The sequence below is a fragment of the Strongylocentrotus purpuratus genome, unplaced genomic scaffold (assembly GCF_000002235.5).
Source record: "Strongylocentrotus purpuratus isolate Spur 01 unplaced genomic scaffold, Spur_5.0 spur5_scaffold_3, whole genome shotgun sequence".
Classification (NCBI taxonomy): Eukaryota; Metazoa; Echinodermata; class Echinoidea; order Camarodonta; family Strongylocentrotidae; genus Strongylocentrotus; species Strongylocentrotus purpuratus.
This window is the reverse complement of record NW_022145609.1, coordinates 15,288,877-15,303,108: the sequence shown is the minus strand read 5'-3', so window position 1 is coordinate 15,303,108 and position 14,232 is coordinate 15,288,877. Positions and strand designations below refer to the sequence as shown.

Below are 14,232 nucleotides of genomic sequence, written 5' to 3'. Positions count from 1 at the left end.
TTTTGAAAATATGATAAAGAATGAGGAAATTGTACATTTTTTTCTGTGCTAAACAAAGTTTTCTTCTTCCAAACAGTTATTCATAAGTTGTGACAAACTCATCATTATGAAAAACATTATTTTCCTCATTCTGGTACTTGATAACAGGAGTATGTCCATATTTATGAGCGGGTGTGAGAGTGTATAGGGAATTATGAAATAGGACATGGATATGAAGAAGGGAAAAAATCTCAGAAAAATTGAATAATTCTTGAGGTTTTCAAATGCCCTTGTCATGAGAATGAAGGTCTGTGGATTAATATTTTTTGACTAATCTGCTTCATTACTGGGTGAAAAATTGTAAAATTAAAGTCCAAATTTAGTTACACAATAATATAAAGTTTAATGATTTTTCAAAAATGTGTACTTCCGAGAGTTGTCCGATGACTTAAAAAAACAGATGCCTAATATAGCACCAACTGTAACAAAAATTAAATGTAAAAGCTCTATCATCTTTTCCATTTGTTCACCAGTATCCCCGTTTCTCTCTCTCTATTTTCTCTTTTTATCACTTAAAAAAAATAGCAATGGGACCAACCACTGCACTATGTAAGTTCATCGCAAATTTTCAAACACAGCTTACAACTGTTTCTAACTATTATACCAAATTTAATATAAATATCAGTATTTCACTTCAATTTTGCCAAAAAGCCAAATGGAGGAACTAATTTTCTTATGGGTGATTGCTTTTTAGATGTTACCTTCATTGTGTATGTATGCGTGCTTTAAACTGTGAACATCTGAATCAAACTGAGTCTTGCAAGTTTTTATAAACGTAAGAAATTTGTACAAGATAATCCCTTTCTTTCGTGAAACGTTCTTGAGCTTTTCCTCAGGTCTGTTTAACATCTTCCAGATGCTTCTCCAAGGTCCTCGATATCTATTTAGAAATAGAAGAATATTTCATGTAGATGTTCATTTTGCCACACAATGTAGAAAAGCTTATAGTTTTTATATAATTATTAACATGTTCTTTTATATAGCTTCATTTTATAAGCTTTTATTAAAATTGAGTTGACGTCCACATGCACTATGAAAATAGCATTTTTAATTTGAAATTAAAGTACAATTTTTGAAGAAATAGCCTGCTTGAATATCATTTTTATTTCAAAATGTTATTCCTCGGAGATAATGATCTTATTTAAAATCAAAAGCAACTTCAGCCAAATTCATCCCTACATGTATACTCTTCTTTTCACTAGAAAACTTAGGTCCTGTGTGAAAATTTAATAACCAAGCGTTTACAGATATTAAGTCAGGTGGTGCGTGACTAGCAGATCATTATACATGTTTATCTGTCAAATTTACTCATTTTTAAAGCAACATTTCGTTTTTTATGCCTCTATAGTGATAGATATAGAATACTAACTCTCCCTTTTCTGTTTAGAAGTGCACATTAGAGGCTTGTTGAGATATGAAGCAGTGAATTGTGGCGGTTTTTTTTATAACGTGCATTTTACGATTGGCAACCTCGCGCAACAAAGGTTCTAGGCGTATTCCCGGAGCTTTGAATTTAAATAATAAATGTCAAGGAAATATCAATACTAAGCTGCTATTAAGTTTTTTCTCTCCTCCAATGGACTCATTCACAAGCAAAATATAAAAGTAACTTATATGCCTGGCCCAGCCTGCCCGGCATGTAAAACTCCAAAAACGTAAAACCCCAAATACATGTAAACCTATGAAGGTTGTGACTTTGTGTGTGTCACTATCTCCTAGAAAACATTTTTGTATTCTGAAATTCATCAGTAATCAGTGATAAAATATTAGAATATCTTGCACAGATATCTATCGAATGTAAGGCCACATGTATAAGACACTTCTCTTTCTATTTTCACTCCTTGACACTCCTAACTTTCCCCGATTGAAGTGTTGATTTTTGTGTGTGCGAAGCTTAGATATTTATTAAAGCTACAAATTTGATTTGATTGATTGATTTATTTCTGTTTGATTTTCTTTTTCTTTTGCATTTTTACAAATATATAACAAACAAATATTTCAAATTTACACATGACAAAAGAATATATGTAGAATAAGGTAAGGCTGGGTGTAACTAATCGAGAACATCAAACAGGAGGGTTGACAAAATAAGCAAAGCTTGATAGTATGACTACCCTCAAATACCTGCTTCTATTTCTCGTAGGTATATTTTTTAAAGCATTAAATGGGCTAAGACATGTTAATCGTGAGAGTTCAGTTTTAAATAACTTTGAAATATTTTAGGAATTGTTAAGAAAGAATAGTTTTTTATGATTGTCTTCCATATTTTTTTTAAAACGCTGTTGTCCTTGCTTAGTTATATAAGTAGGGTGATTTGTTCAGAATGAAGAGGAGGGCATTTTTAAATGAATCCAGATATAAACAATACATAGTACATAAATCATAAATAATGAAAAAAAATACATATTGTACTAATCGATCAACCGAAAACAAATCATCTTTTGAGAGAAGTCAAAGCTATCATTGTTTTCTAAATGATAGGTTTTTTGTATTTGTATATACCCGGTAGTTAAATAAGTAGGTTGATTTGTACAGAATGAAGAGGATGACATTGCCACACCATATATCAGTGCACTAACTCTACACATATAACCAAGGTTTTAACCTGGCCTCAATTTAGCGGCTATCGAGAATACAGGCCTCTGTTTATGAAGGGCATTGCAGGCATATCATATTTTAAGATTGTCACACCAGCTATTCAGTTTTTTATATTTTTGTAAATTTTCTAGTGTACAATTTCTTTTCCATCTTTTACAGTAAATGAGTGCATAACTCTTACTCCCTGCATGAACGGAGGAACATGTACAGATACCAGTCTTCCACCCGGTTACTCATGCAGCTGTGTAGCAGAATTCACAGGACCAACTTGTGAAGAAGGTATATGCTTCAGACTTTGTCATTGTCACCTCTTTTTAAGAAAGAGAGGTATACTAGGTGATGTTCCCATCTGTGTGATTAATATGGATGAGCCCAGGTACTATGCTTCCTGTAACTGTGTCAGAGCATTTATGCAGTATGCTTATTTTCTATGACTATAAAGCAAATGCCAACTTGTCATAACGTGTCATATTTAAAGATTGTCACACCTGCTATGCTAACTAATTCAGTTTCTCATTTTTGTAAATTTTCTATTGCACACTTTCTTTTCTATCTTTTACAGAAAATGAGTGCATAACTCTTACTCCCTGCGTGAATGGAGGGGCATGCACAGAAAGTATGGGTTCAGAAACTACAGATACCAGTGATATCGGTTACTCATGCAGCTGTGTAGCAGGATACACAGGAATAAATTGTGAAATAGGTATATGCTTCAAACTTTTTCATTGTCGCCTCTTCTTATAAAAAGAAATGTAAAAGAAAAGTTGATTGAAGACGGAAACACTAGATGATGTTCCCATTTGTGTGATTAATATGGATGGGGCCCATGCACTATGCTCCCTGTAAAGATAAAAAGATTTCATATATGGTATGAAATTTCATGAGGCAGTTTTGCATTTTATATCTGACCTATACATACTTATTAACCCCCAAACCTAAAAATATAAATCTTTAGAGAATTCAAAGATATCGTATATGGCGTAATATTTCATTATGCAATTTTGCATTCTAAATCCGCCCTATACCCCCTTCTGAATGAGGCCAAGCACCTGTAAAGAGCATTTCTGCAATATGCTTATTTTCTACTTCAAAGCAAATGCCAACGTATGGTTCTTGTCATAACACATCATATTCAAAGGTTGTCACACCTGGGGGGTGTTTCATAAAGAATTTATGTCTAGACATAAACCCCAAAGTCTCTCTTAAGTGTCCTACTTATGAGAGACTTTAGTTATGAGATACTTTTCTGTTTTGTAAAGCAAAGTCTACACATAAAAGTCTCTCTTAAGTCAAAAGTCTCTCATAAAGTTACGAAAGACTTTTACCTCTCATAAGTATTCAAAGTCTTCACATATCTTTCACATATTATTTATTATTACTTAAATTTCAAGAAAAAAATGACACTAGAGTATTATGCAGTACACTTGTAACTCAAATGGATGTAACGGATATATTTCAGATATTTATAGCATAAATATAACTCAACTGAGAATAATTTACATTGGTATTAAAATAAACAATGTTGTAAGTAACAAATGTCACAATGAAATATTTTATTTTAATATAAAATATATGAATGAGAAGAATAAATAAATATACATTTTTATATTGAAGCAAACATAATAAAAAAATAAACATTCAATAATGTAAATTCCAACAAGGATTATTGCATCAAAATGTCAGTAAAACAGCAAGTCCACAGGTAAATCAACACAATGTACTATAGTATTTATGTACTTTGTCAAAGATTAAAGTTGTACATCTCATCAGTAAATACAAACGAAAAACTTTAAAATAATTCCACACAATTTTTGTATTTATTTTAAATTATCTTAGTGTTTATTTTGCTTGGTAATGACCTACAGTGTAACTGTCCCTTTTGTAGGTTGAAAGTATAAATGTGTGTAAATCAGATTGTAAACAAGAGGTAATAGCATCTAAAAACTGCTCTGAAAGTATGGTGCAAATCTAATGGTAAACAAGAGCAATACCAACTAAAATCGCCTCTTAAAAGTTTAGAATTGATACTAGCCTCAAGGTGGAATTATATCAACAAGTGGAGAAGGAAAAAAACAATTACAAAATAGTCTGATATTCAGACCCTTGTACTGGACAGTCGTTTTGTGCCGAGTACGGACTCAATCACTTTAATGCTGGCCATTACAAGGAGCAGGATATTGATGTGTACAAATTCTAATGTGTCCTTCACAGCTCATTTTAATAATAAAGTTAACATGTAGTTAATGGCTACCAACTAAAAACTCCTCTTTAAGGCAGCAGCTCTCATTTGCACTCCTTTCATCAAGTTCCATGGAGTGCATCGTGTATTCTCATGCCAAAGAGCTTTACCCATGCGATATTATATTTTGGGGAGGGTGTGCAAATGAGGGCTACCAACTTTAAAGGTGCTGTGTCTCTTTAGCAGACAGAAAATACAAAGTGGTGTAAATCATGATCTATAGAATTACAGGTAGTGGGCCTCATTTAAACACCCTTTCCCCAATTAGATGATATTCCAAGGCTACCTCTTTGGCATTAGAAAAACCCTGTTCAAATATTAAGAGCAAACTGACCAGTTGTTTAGAAATCATAAGTGAATAGATTTATTTAATTTTTCTGAAATAACAAATTATGCTGAACACACAAAAAACAAATCTCGCTACTTATCTTTGGCTCAAAATTTTCATCAAGTTTACTCTCATGGCAAAGAACTTCTATCAAGGAATTTTTTTCTCAAAATTGGAAAGGCATTGTATACTGAGGTTAAAGCGGGTGTCATTTAAACTCAATACTGCAAAATTATTTTGAAACGATTGTGTATGAAGACGAATATTGCCGAAGGAATTAAAAACATTTATTTAATGTACTCAACATTCAATTTTTGTATTGGTAAAACAGGAGGCTTGTCGAAGTGAAGGAAGAGGAAAATTTGATCTTGCGTCATAGAAAACATTTGTTTTCAAAATCCTTTACAAATAAAAATGAAAAATAATTTAAAATACAAATGCTCCCAGTGCACATGCAGGATATCCTGCAAGCTCGAATTCCGCTCTTCCCCCACTTCAACAAGCCTAGGCTGTACACATACGCTTCACAACTTTGTGCAGCGTCTCCCCCCCCCCCTTTTCTTCTAGATTCTCTACTGCCTCTCCTTCATCCATGGCTCATTCCTCTTCCTTTACACTTCCAATGACGTCCTCCATGTCCTTTAAATTAAAAGAGATTTAACACAAAAAGAGTTATCATCTAACAAACTTTGTCGAGATAAAATAAACTATGTAAAAAAATATGTATAAATTGGGTATGTAAAACAGATTCATTTATGCAGATCGATATCGTTAGCTTGGGTGTGAGCGGGAATCTAAAAGTGTCAGGAACTGCATCCATCCTTTTGTAGGTCATGCTTTAATGACCGGCACTAAATCTCACAGTAATTACAAAAACAGGTACAGGAACAAGATGCAAAATTGTTGTTCCTATATGTCCCTATAAATATTATGGTCCTTCAGGGCAAAACTGAGTTTAAATAGATTTGATTTGACATGATGAACTTATGCTACAGTTTGTTGACATTGATTCATGTTTACTCAAATAAAAAAATGTGATGGACATCTCAGCTGCCTACAATAATATGTGACACAGGAAAGTAAACAGAGATAAAAACAGCTTTTTTTTAAATCATCGGGACTTTTCAGTTTTAGTCCCACAATTATACTGATTCATAACCATGTTATGGATTATTTTAATAAAATTACATTAAAAAACTGAAAAAGATTAAAGACTAAACCTAAATATTTCAGTTTTTCCCATAACTGTTAAAGTATTCTGCTTGCGATTCCTTTGTATGGCTAGGTATGTATGATCTACTCATATCACAAATGTCACAGTGACCTCCCAGAATTCCCAGCTTATTAAACTAACTGGAAAACTGGCCATGAATATTTTTTAATCAGGTATGACTTCAAAATTAAATATGTATGCTTACAAATCCTGCCTCTGTGAGCTCTAGATGCCGTCAACCACCTCTGTATCCAGCATCTCAAGGACTAGGGAGTCAATGAAAGACATTAGTGTTGCTGGTTTACCTCCTTCAGATATACAATATATTATGCAAGTGTATATACACATAGGAATAAAACAATCTTGCCTTTATGTTTTGTTCCTTCTGATGACTGTTGTTTTTCTCTTTCATCAGATATTAATGAATGCATATCCAATCCATGTATAAATGGAGCTGCTTGTGTGGATGGTATTGATAGTTTCACATGTACCTGTGTAGCAGGATATGAAGGAACGACGTGTGATACGAGTATGTTCAGTCGACGTTAACATTTTATTAGTGTCACATAACAACATTCTATAAGAAAATAGCTCACAGCCAATCAAACGCAGTGATTTGAGTAACTTTAAACTGGTATTGTGACTTGTTATTGATAATAATTTTTCTGGGCTGGGGCCCAGGTTTGTTTTTTTAGCAGGTGTTTTCTGATAAATAAGTACTTTGGTATATATTTGAATTTGAAGAGCTCATTAATCAAAGGAGCTTCATGTATAATTGTGTAACAAAGCTACGTTAATATTAAGCAGTTACACACCTATAAATAGAAATAAAATTGTGCAGTGAAATAAAGAAGTTCTGCTGACATAACATTGCAAGGTACACTGTATTTACATTGATCTGTATTTTATGCTTAATTGTAAGATATTTATTGTTCAATGGTTTAATTATATCTAGTATACCCTTTGTTTGATGAGAGTTTCATTCTTTAATGTCATTTTCCTGTTCCATGTAACCGGACCACTGTAGTGCAAACTTCGCTCACCTATCTTCGATTTTATTCTAGGCACATGGAGAGCCGTTGTGTCTGTAGTTGAGCGAAGATTATATGTGGAGTGACGAGAAGATTGTAACGAGGAAGACAAATATTTAGGTGCAGCATTATGTGTATATTTGTAAACAAATAGTGCGGTTTTTTTACATTATTATTTTTTCGACCGGTAGCCAATGAAGTTGTCTAAGTAGGGGGTGATGCATAATCCTGTCTCCTAGCTCAAAGAACAACACGAGCAGCTCGGTTTTGAATACGCTGAAGTCTTTGAATTTCAGTTACTTGGGCACTAATGAGGAGGGAATTGAAATATTCCAGCCGACTAAGGACTAGCGAACGGACAGCGTGATGACACACTTCTTCTGTCAAAAATCTCCTTACTCTTGAAATGTTGTAAAGGTGAAAATTCAGAGATTGGCTCAATGCAGTAACTTGTTTGCTTGTGGACAACAAAGAATTAAATTTCACCCCTAAGTTACGAAAATGATCGGATGGCTCAACTTGAGAATTACATACAGATAGAGAAATATTATCTGGAAGATGATGTCTGAGTTTAGGAGATACAATAACCATCATCTCTGTCTTATTTTCATTAAGCTTTAATCTATTGTGTGACATCCATCCACTTAGTTCAGCAATACAATCATGAAGAAGACCCATTACTTCCGTAAGACTACTAGGTATTTTAGGATCGAAACTACAATGCAGATGGGTATCATCAGCATAAACATGGTACTGAATACCATGGTTTAACGTACAACATGAACAACACAGGTCCCAGGACAGAACCTTGCGGAATACCATGTTTCAGAGGATGTATATCTAAAAAAAATTGATATCGATATCGAAACACGGAAAGATCTGTCAGAAAGATAGGTCTGAAACCACTCTAAGGCTTTGTCACATATGTCGAAATCAGAACGCAATCTGCCAAGTAACATTGTATGATTGTGCCTATCTTTTCAGAATACAAATGTATATATATTACATAATGGGAGACATTGATCTAGTTACTCATTCAACGTCTTAAAATCATGGATATATTGTTTCATAAAACATTTTATCAATAAAAAGTGTCACAAAATTATATAACAAAATTGCTCACAGCCAATCAAATGCAGTATTTAGAGTTGCTTTAAACAGGTATTGTGCCTTGTTGTTGAAAAAAAAATTGGAATGGGGCCTTGGTTTTTTTTTTTAGCAGGTGTGTTCTGATATTAAGTTTTTTTACGGGTACTTCTATTCACAAATCGACTCATTGGTGTTAAGCGATTGCCGTCTACAATCACCTTTGCTTGATATGCTGTTTAAGATAGCCCCAGGCCTCCTTTAGTCTCACAAGCACATGCAGACATGGCATGATAACTCCTTGAAGATATAGATGTAAATGCCTACTTCAATGGTCGGTTTTCATCTATCAGAGCCTTACGAGATGTGGTTAAATAAATGCTAATGTTAAGCGGTTTTAAATTCAATTAATTCCAAAATCATGATTAATATGAACACTATGGTACACTGTTGCCCATCAAGTTGGAATGTTTTGTCCATTACTCCTTTCATGAGTTGACTGTGACAATAATGATTTTATCTTGATAGATAAAGTTTATATCTTCTCAGAACTTTATTGATCAATCTCTATGACTCTTTTACATTAACCAATAAAGTTCAGAGAAGATGTAAACTTTATTATGCCGTAACGCTAAAAAGTAAAGATGTTCTGCTGACAAAAAAAAGAATTCTTAAACTATCTATCTTGTATAGAGTATATTATGTATTTATGTTCATGTATGTAAAGTAAATTTCATTACAGATGCCAACTTCTACAGCACATATTTTGTTCGATAAGTCAAACATATTTCATATATTTGTATAGCATTGTTGGTTTTATTTGTTTTTCAGATATCAATGAATGTGGTTCTGATCCCTGTGAATATGAAGGGACTTGTACGGACATGTTGGTTACACCTGCAGTTGTGTCCTTGGATATACAGGAATGAACTGTCAAACTGGTATTGATTGTGCCTATCTTTTCAGGATACAAATGCATTTTTTATTTCATAATGAGAAACATGGATCTATTTACTCATTCAACAACTTGAAAATATGGATATATTGTTTCATGAAACATTTATCAATAACAATTATCACATTACAACATCATATATCAAAATTGCTCACAGCCAATCAATTGCAGTGATTTGATTACATGTAGCTTTAAACCGGTATTTCGACTAGTTATCGATAATAGGTTTTCTGGAATGGGGCCCTGTTTTTTTTTCTAGCAGGTGCTTTCTGATAAATAAGTTTGTTTCCAGGTACTCCTATTCATAAAGCGACTCATATGTGTTAAGCAATGACCATCTACGAAACATGGCGTCATTGCACGCACATCGTTGTGACACGATTGCATTTCTAGTTCACTCTCCATCCATGCTATGACTTGGTAATATGTTCTGAGGGAGTGGAATTTGGTGGAGGCTGACGTAGGAGGGAGTCGCATTGGCAATTTTCTAGACGAACAAGTTGTATCGTAATGATGCAAGTGAGTCATTACAGCAGCAACCAAACATGACAGACATTGCTTTGATACCAAGTTCCTCTATTAGTTCCTTTGACTGACTTGGGAGAAGAAAAGTACTAGCACTGGATTCTTAAGTGGGGCTACATTTCACAAGCTTCTGGAAGACTGCTCTCTTTCCGATTGCGAATATCCTGGAAGTCGAATCACAACCAGTGTAGGCATCTCGAAAAAGTAGTTGTGAGCATAGATCTTTACCCAGGTCCACTTTCAACTGCTTAATGTTATACACCTTCGGAGCCTTGGCTGCATTGTAAGAGTGGAAGTATAGTTCCCTGCTATCTACATCCGCGTAATGCAAGAGTAACACCAATAGGTCAGTGCCTTCTCAAATCAGAGTAGTAGACTGACGACGAGAAGAATTCACTGCAGCTTTAGCAATATGTACATTTGCATCCCCGGATACATTGATGACGGTGCGATTACTCTTCCTCCGTTCCTCACTAATGGGATTCATGAGTCCCTGCTTATTGCAGTCTCTTGATAAAAACTCATCCTTCTTGCCTGAGAATACAATGTCTGGCAACTGGATGGGCATTCTGCCCACGTCGCTGTGGTGTGTATTATCATTAATTGACGCCCCTCCACCATAGCCGTCAAAAATTACATTTGCAGAACCAAAAAGTGAGGGTGGGTAATAAGTGACTTATGGCCATTTTCATGTTATGGCGGCCATTTTGGACGCCATATTGGATTTTTGGGTTTCCTAGACCATCACAAACCATTCTTACTTGTCTCAATGGATTCTCCGACCCCTGAAACCATGGGATAGACACCAAAATTATGTCTCTAGGATGGATAATAAGTGATTTATGGCCATATTTAGGTATCGGCGGCCATCTTGGACGCCATCTTTAAAAAACAGCTTTCTGAAGCTTCGATTTCGGTGTACTTTTAGTATGTTATTCCTGAGGTCAAATACTACTAGAAACCGTTAAAAAAAACCTGTTGTTGCAATTTTTTGGGGTTGGGGTGTTTTTTTTTACATGAAAGAACGTTTAGTCAGCCACACAAAATATCAGGAGGCCCTTGCCAGTCTTAGATTCTCTTTAACCTTTAGAAGATGAAGTGTTTAGTCGGTCTGAAATTATATTGTGGTATCAACGTACTTGTATGGAGCCTATTAAACATGAAAAGAGTTTTGTTAACTAACAGCAGAAATGTGAGATATATATATATAGCAGGCACATGATATGGTGCCTTATTAACCAATCAAACAAATTCTTAACTTTATTATTAGTTTTTATATGTTCATTTTGTTATTAAAATTAGGGTGTTTAGAGGGACCTTCTTCCTCTTTGTGTGCAAAGTAGAGATCATGCACAATGTATTTCATGTCATTTAAAGTCAAAGGTCATATACCTACGGTCAACCCCCAGACTAATTATTGTTTAAAGGAAAAATTAAAAGTGGTAATGTGAAAGTTCATGTTGATTTCATCAATGGGACATTATTCAAATACCCTTCAAGTTTTTATGTCTAAAGAAAATGTTGTGTACATTGGATGGAGTGAAGCTCGCTTACATCATATGACCCCACTATGAACTTTAATTTCATCCAATGCTCTTGCTCAAAAATTTCTTAATTTATATTTCTTGAACAGATATAAATGAGTGCCTTGTTCCAAGCTTATGTGATGCTACAACAAGTGTTTGTGTGAACACAATAGGAAGCTTCAACTGCATGTGTAATACTGGCTATCAACATCCAAGTCCTGGAACAACGATATGTGTTTGTATGACATTTGAAACATTTAAAGGTTTTGGGTACATGCGATCTGATATAAATAGTTTAGTTGTAGATCAAGAGGTGTATAGTTTTTATTATTTATCGGATTGGGTAAAAGTAAGGTACCCCTTCCAAAATTAATAAAAGAACTTCCAGTCATCTAGACAAAATATCAGGAGACCCTTGCCAGTCCCGAATCATCTTTATCCTTTAGATGGTGAAGTTTTCAATTTTTCAGGCAAATGATATGCTGCTTCATTAACCAAACAAACAAATTCAACTTCATTATTATGTTTCATATGTTCATTTTGTTATTAAAATTAGGGTGTTTAGAGGGACCTTCTTCCTCTGTGTGTGCAAAGTAGAGATCATGCATTATGTATTTTATGTCATTTGATGTCAAAGGTGATACACATATCAGTAAACCCCATATTAATTCTGGTTTAAAAGAAAAGTTAAAAGTGGTAATGACAAACTTCATGTTGATTCGTTAATTGGGACATTATTCAAATAACCTTCAAGTTTTTATTTCTAAAGAAAATGTTGTGTACATTGGATGGAGTGAAGCTCGCTTACATCTTATGATCTGACTATGAATCTTATTTACATACAATGCTCTTGCTCAGATTTGCACTAATCTTTATATTTTAAACAGATGTGGATGCATGCGATGATGGAAGCCATACGTGTGATACTACAACAAGTATTTGTGCGAACAATCTAGAAAGCTTTACATGCGTGTGTTATCCTGGCTATAAACTGCAAACTGGTAGCACAACGACATGTGATGGTATGTCATCTGAAACATTGTTTAGATGTACATCAAGTAGTGTATAGTTTTTATTATTTATCTGAATAGATGACAGTAAGATGCCCCTTCCAAAATTAATGAAAGAACTTGCAGTCATCAACAACAAAATATCCGGAGGCTCTTGCCAGTCCAAAATTCTTTTTATCCTTTAGATGGTGAAGTGTTAAATCTGTGTTTTAAAACAAATTGTGATCAAGGTTCTCGCCTGGAACCCATTAGACCAGGAGGGGCTTGGGGTATTAATTATCAGCACAACTCTAAGATCTATATCAAATACAGGATTTTCTGCTTCAGTAACTAATCAAACAAACTATTAACCTTGTTATTAGAGATTATATTTCCATTTTGTTAGTAATATTAGTGGTTTTAGTGTTTGCAACGTAGAGATCACGCACAATGTATTTCAGGCCATGTAAAGTCAAAGGTCATACACATATCAGTCAATCCCCACACAAATTATTTTAGTAGATTTAATTTGACTTGTATCTGATCATGTGATCTTGTTTAATTACAGGAAGACATTATTGTATCTTGAATTTTTTCTCATTTTCAATGCTCACTTCTTAGCTATTAAACAAAAATTTTACTGAACTCATTTGGCTTTTGTACAATATTTGTAGTCTTAAACGTTCAGAACAGTGTTTAGTATGACTCCAGTCATTCCCTGCATTCTCAGGATTCCATTAGAACCGGTATGAATGAAGGCGTCTGCAGAGCTTAATCTATCTTTTTGTATATGATGATGATGATGAACAGTATTTGTATGGCGCCATATATCTGTTTTAAAAAACATTCAAAGGCGCGAGCTACAAAAAGCAAACAAATGAAATGGATAAGATATGAAGCCAACCTAGCAGAAATTTTTCACTCTATTTTTATTTTGGTCCAGATATCGATGAGTGCTTGAGCAACCCCTGTATGAATGGAGGGACCTGCATGGACTTGGTCAATAGATACACATGTTCATGTCCGGAAGGATTCAACGGAACATTCTGTGAAGATGGTAACATATGATGCAGCTTAGATATCCCTTCCAAATACACTTCTTTAGAATACGTAAGAGAAGGAACCTGTAGTGGAAACACTCTTGAAATAAGAGGAATAATTCTTACAGGGTCTCCCAGAAAAAGCATGAAGGAAAAGTGATATACACATGTGCAGGATGATTTACTAATTCACATCTGACCAGTGCAAAATATTTGATTTTTTATTAAAAAATAAAACGTGTGTACCAAATACTAATGATGTATGTATGTGGTAAATTTGAGCATAGTTTGAACATAGATGTTTCACTTGTTATGACATATGCTCATGAAATAAAATAAGTATTTTTTACTTTTAGATAAATATTATGTACTGTGTCTTATACCAGCAAATGAAATGAAATAATTTAAAGACACCATGGCTAAATCTATACTCAATTATTAGTACCTCTATTATTTCACAATGAATATATTTAAACATGTATCTCTTTTGTACCCCCCCCCCCAAGAATATTTAGTAAATAATCCAATTATATTTGTTTTATGGGATTGTAACACACTGCAAAGATGAGCTGTTAAATTATAATATTAACAACAGTATTACGTATTTTTTAATGATTCACAAGATTTAATTAATTAAATTACAGATCCATATGGAGAGTAAGA

At 34.0% G+C, this 14,232-nt stretch overlaps 2 long non-coding RNA genes across 2 annotated transcripts; both read left to right on the top strand.

The window, feature by feature from the left end:
* The first annotated feature begins 564 nt into the window (after positions 1-564).
* Positions 565-3,334, top strand: LOC105439185. Its single transcript, XR_004066136.1, has 3 exons — positions 565-588; positions 2,797-2,916; positions 3,200-3,334. It is a non-coding gene; the product is annotated as an uncharacterized LOC105439185 (long non-coding RNA).
* An 8,320-nt stretch (positions 3,335-11,654) lies between these two features.
* Positions 11,655-13,583, top strand: LOC115928615. The gene is made up of 3 exons (XR_004066112.1): positions 11,655-11,779; positions 12,428-12,562; positions 13,473-13,583. It is a non-coding gene; the product is annotated as an uncharacterized LOC115928615 (long non-coding RNA).
* Positions 13,584-14,232: the final 649 nt, after the last annotated feature.